Source organism: Geotrypetes seraphini, chromosome 4 (assembly GCF_902459505.1).
Source record: "Geotrypetes seraphini chromosome 4, aGeoSer1.1, whole genome shotgun sequence".
Taxonomy (NCBI): Eukaryota; Metazoa; Chordata; class Amphibia; order Gymnophiona; family Dermophiidae; genus Geotrypetes; species Geotrypetes seraphini.
The window spans coordinates 326,298,858-326,304,857 of record NC_047087.1 but is presented as its reverse complement, the minus strand read 5'-3'; positions in this window follow the sequence as shown (position 1 = coordinate 326,304,857).

Sequence of the window (6,000 nt, the reverse complement as noted above, 5' to 3'; positions counted from 1 at the left end):
ATCTCAAACTACATCGCCTTCTGCTACGAGCAGGAGGGAGCGTCCCTTGAGGAAAAGGCCACAGCACACCAACTAAGAGCCATGGCCACTACATTGGCAAACCTCAGCAACACGCCACTCCAGGACATTTGCAGAGCAGCCACATGGTCTACCCCACACACCTTCACCAGACACTATTGCCTGGATCGCCCACTGCAGACCTCCAATGACTTTGGCCTCAACATATTACGATTGGTGACCAAAACAGACACAGCAAAGGACACCAATACCTGAACTAGCTGATCAGGACTATTAGCCAATATCAGATATAACAGACTGTCAACAGATTATATTCTGCCATGTTGGCACAATTTGCACTGTTTGCACATGTTAGCACAATTTGCACAGTTATTTGTTATAATCGCATCTATTATTGAGATACATACTCTACCATGTTGGTAAGAAAGAAAGTGTTGGTCCAGTTCTGAGGACCAAAATAAAGTTCCTATTGTTTACAACACATAACCTCTGACTGGTCTCAGTAATTGGGGTTTTATCTCTGTCCCTCACCTGACTTTTATGCAGCCTCACCCTACCACAGCAAGGTAGCGGAGACGCAGAGGGGACCATCCCCTGATGGGGACCCCGTCCTCTTACACCCTCTGCCCCCGCAGCTGGAGAGTCACCAAAAGTGGGGCTGACTTATACTGCTTGTCCATGGAGAAAGCAAAGTTACTTACCTGTAACGGGAGTTCTCCGTGGACAGCAGGATAAGTCAGCCACACTGACCCTCTCTCCTCCCCTAAGGGGTGACACTGCAATAAGACTCAAGCTATGGAAATCACTGGATTAATGAGGGTCAGCATAGGTATATATAGGGCTACCTGCACATGCTCAGATGAGGCTCCGAAAAGCCTCACCTGAGCTCTGGGAGAGCAAGTCCGAATTGGGGACTTAGATGACGTCACCAAAAGTGTGGCTGACTTATCCTGCTGTCCACGGAGAACTCCCGTTACAGGTAAGTAACTTCACTTTCCTTGCTAGCTGCTAAGCTGAGCCTTTCACACAGCTGTGCATAATTGATTAACTGAAGGGCACAGCAGGGAACTGTGCTGAGAGCCCTGTGTCAGTTTTGTTAGTGGCCCCCCCCCCCAATATTGGTGTTAGGGGTTAAGTGCGAGGCGTACTGACAAATGCCTGGTCCCAGGTTCAGTTCCCTCACTGAAGTTTCACCAGGGAGTAGAATCAAATAATAGGCACAGCCAGAGGTGATTGCATAAAGAATATATTATAGAAATAGGCTTACGCATTACAATGAAGCATTACAATTAAGTAGAGAGCAAAGCAGTTTCCCTGCCTTACAGAGTCCAGAAACAAAGAGACAGAGTCAGAAGTTCTAGGAAGAGCCAGAGAGAGAGAGAGAGCCAAGACCCCTCTCCTCCAGAGATAGAAAGATAGATTGATAGATAGATTGATAGATAGATGTGTTTTGCAGAGAGCAGGCTTTTATAGCTTGGCTGAATATAGAAACTATTGTATATCCCAGTATCTTTCTGATTAGAATTTGTAAACTGTTTGAAACAATGGTTAATTTAATTGCTAAGGAGGGTGTGATACTTGCAAGCATGGAAGATGGGATTAGTCTCTGGCTTCTTTGTTCTTGATCTATGCACCTGGACCCATTGTCCTAAGCACCCTCTTAAACAGACATTAACACCTTTTAGCTAGTCATGATTCAATCAGGGATACTTGAAACATATTAATCAGGGATACTTAAAACCGTCTCCTTGCCCTCAGGGTCTATCTGCATTCCCATGCCAGAGTCAGATTGATATAATTTCCCATAGGCCTTCGCTGACATAAGTAATGCCAACTAAAAATGCTGAATGGTAGCGATAGCTAGGCTGACACCCTGCATGTTCCCAGCTAGGGCTAAGCAGAAAGAAAACTCCTTCACAGCCTCAGATGTGCTGAGTGTGCCTTTTGAAACTTGTACAAATGAGGAATCTGTTTTACAGAGCAACAGTGTGTGAGAGGAAACGTTAGGCTGGGGAAACCATGTGATATGCTGGCCAGGTTTCTCATTGCTCAGTTTTTGTTGGTAAAGTTTGTTTGCTTTTCTGGATTCACCTACCTTTGAACCGATACAGCTGCTGGAACTAAAGCAGCACAGTAAGTGGTTCTAAACCAAACTGCCCTGGTGAAAAGGACTGTATAAAGTTTTGCCAAGAAAGTCCAGAGGCAGGGGACTGTATGTTAAGGTGGGACACACCCAAAAACATGGACACTGGATTTTGAAGTTTTTGCCTTGTTTGAGCAGCTTGTGTTTGCCTCATAGTATTGAGTACTTGTTTTGAAACCTGCTGAGCTGAAGCCTATTTCTTTTGTTGAATGAAACCAGTGATCATAATAAAACCTTTTGATTTGCTACATCCTGTCTTAGATTCTTGCCTTGCCCTTATTAGGCTAGTAGAAAGCCAAGCAAAGTCCTGAAGGGTCCCTTGGTAGTAGGGGACACGCCAGGCCAGAGTATTGTGTCACTATCCCAGGGCTCGCAATGCAGCGCCAGAGCGCGGGTGTGTCAGATGCCATTCATGTTGACAGTGTAAGAGCAGGAACGTAGGAATTTCGAGAACCAGTCTAGGACTGTGGAGTTAATGCCTATCTCGGAGAGTTGGTAAACTAGAATATCATGATGGACAACGTCAAAAGCTGCAGAAAGGTCGAATTGTAGAAGATCAGCGAACTTATTACGAGAATGAAGTTGTTGAACCTTTGAGATTAAAGAGGTCAATAGGGATTCGGTGCTGAAGTTGGGTCGAAAGCCATATTGGTAAGGTAGGAGAACAGAGAATCTCTCTAAATAGGATGAAAGTTGGGTAGATATGATAGACTCTAGCATCTTGGTTAGGAGAGGGCTATTTGCTATTGGGCGATAGCTGGATGGTGTGGAAGGATCTAAGTCAGCTTTTTTCAGTAGTGGGGTAAAGGCAATATGTCCCATTTCTGGGGAAAATAGGCCCGATTGTAGGGCGGAATTTATAAGTTTGGTAAGAGATGAGATGGCCTGTGCGGGAATTTTCTCGTATAAGTAGGAGGGGAATGGGTCCAAGGCAATGTTCCCTCTAAGGATTGATGAGGTGTGTGCAAAAAAAAAATATGCATGAGCGACAAGTTACATACTCCACAAATTTATGAGCAAGCGCGGAGGAAGAGTGCCCGTGAGATTGTGGGAGGGTTAAATACTCAAAACTTAGAAGAATAACAATTTACTTAAAGTTTTTGCTTTGCCAGCTTTCTGGTATCTTTACATACAGTGGCGTACCTAGCATATGTAACACCCGGGGCCCATCATTTTTTGGCACCCCCCCCCCCCATCTGTACGAAAAACATGATTTTTAGTAACAAGCCACACGTCACACATGAGTACCTAGGAAAAGGCAGCATCTTACATATTGCAGTGAGCAGTACATCAATACACCCATTGTAAAACTAAACAAGCCAGACCAGCACAGATCAATCCTACACCGTCAATCCAAACAGAAAACCATGTCTTTCGAACACACAGAACACAGAAAACACCTTCGCCTAGTATGGAATATGTCATCACAAACTAACCCCTCCCCCTTTTACAAAACTGTAGTGTGGATTTTAGCCATGGTGGTAACAGCTCTGACGCTCATAGAATTCTGAGCATCAGAGCTGCTATCACCACGGCTGGCGCTAAAAAACGCTCCACAGTTTCGTAAAAGGGGGGATAAAATAGAAATACACAACTTCAATGCTCTAGCTCAGGGGTGCCCAAACTTTTTGGGCTTGCGAACTACTTTAAAATGACCAAGTCAAAATGATCTTCCAACAATAAAATTAAAAAACACAAAGCACACTATACGCTGAGAAAATGTTAATTATCATTCCTATTCTGGGTTTTTTTTGAAAGAGGTCAAGGCAGATGACTCTATGCATTGTCACCTCAGTAACAACCATACAAAAATAGACAAATATACTCCCCTTCCTTTTTATTAAATCACAATAGCAGTTTTTAGCGCAGGGAACTGCGCTAAATGCCCAGCGCTACTCTCGACGCTCATAGGCTCCCTGCGCTAAAAAACACTATTGCGGTTTAGTAAAAGGGGGCCATAGTGCAAAATATAGAAAGCATATATAAATTCAGACACATTTTGATCTCAAAATTTAAAATAAAAAATCATTTTTCCTACCTTGTCTGGTGATTTCATGAGTCTCTGGTTGCACTTTCATCTTCTGACTGTGCATCCAATCTTTCTTCCCTTCTTTCAGCCTGTATGCTTCCTCTCCTCCAGACTTCATTCCCTCCCCTAACTTTTTCTTCCTCTCTCCCTGCCCTTTCTTTCTTTTTTTCTGTTTCCCTTCAAGTTTCAAGTTTATTAAAAATTTGTTTGACCGCTTAATCCAACTTCTAAGTGGTTAACATAATAAAATTACACAAAAACAAATTAAACATATTAAAACAGGGGAGACAAATGACTTACTCAAAACATACTGAAACGATAGGGCAAATGGGGAGGAACTACAATAAGTATAGGATAGATAAGTCATAAGGCTAAAACAGTAGGTTAGGTTAAAAATTGGAAAGAAAGAAGAATGGCAATTTAACAAAAGGCATCTCGGAATAGAAATGTTTTTAGTGCTATTTTAAATTGTTTTATATCTAATTCGTTACGGAGATTTATAGGCAGTAAATTCCAAAGTGAAGGGGCAGTGACAGCAAAGTTGTTGGTACGTAAAGTATTTATTGATTTTAATGATGGTATAACTAAAAGATTTTGAGAAGTGGAACGTAGGGATTTAGTTGTTACATACGGGATTAAAAGACTGTTAATGAAATCAAGTTGGTTATTCATTTTAGTGGTAAATGTTAAAAGTATAATTTTATAATTGATTCTGTATTCGATTGGCAGCCAATGAGCATCAACTAAAAGTGGGGTAACATGATCTTATTTCTTTGCCCCGCTAATGATTTTAATAGCGGTATTTTGAATGATCTGTAATCGCCTGATCTTCTTTTTTGTGATTCCTTTATAGAGGGCATTACAGTAATCTAAACATGAAATAACCAATGAATGAATTAAAGTTTTCAATGCGGAAGCTTCCAGTAGATTAGAAAGGGAACGAATCATTCTTAATCTATAAAAACATTTCTGGACGACTGTGCTGATATGGGAATGATATGAAAATTTGCTGTCTAGTGTAACGCCTAAAAGTTTTAAAGTTGAAACAGTTTTGATGGGAGTAGATTCAAATTTCAATGGAGCCAGATGTGTTGTACCTTCTTTTAACGGAAAGATCATTAGTTTGGTTTTATTGATATTCAATGAAAGTTTATTGGCGTCCAACCATGATTTAATTTTTTTCCAATTTGTGATTAATGACGGCAATTTCTTCCTTATTATTTAAGTCGATAGAATGGAGAAGTTGGACATCATCCGCGTATGCAAATGTAGAGAAACCAATAGATTGCGAAACTGTCAGAAGAGGCGATAAAAAAATATTGAAAAGTAAAGGAGATAGTATAGATCCTTGCGGGATTCCGTATTTGCAAGACATGTATTCAGATGAGGTGTTATTGAAAACTACTTTAGAAGATCTATCTTTGAAATAAGATATAAACCAATTCAAAACCTGATCAGAAACACCAATTTCCTGGAGTCTTTTTAAAAGTAGGCAATGATCTATGGTGTCAAATGCTGATGAAAGGTCCAAGGAGAAAAGTAAAACAGATCGATGATGATCGAGATGGTAAAGTATTTTAGTGGTGAGTCCTAACAGGGAATATTCAGTTGAATGACAATGATGGAAGCCGGTTTGATTAGGGTGAAGAACATTGGTTTTCTCAACGAAGTCCGAAAGTTGTCGGAAAACGATTTTTTCTGTTAGTTTGGCCATGAATGGTATATTTGCTATGGAGCGATAATTGGAAAGTTCTAGTGTACTAATGGCTTTGTCTTTAATAATTGGATGAATAATTGATTGTTTCCAGGT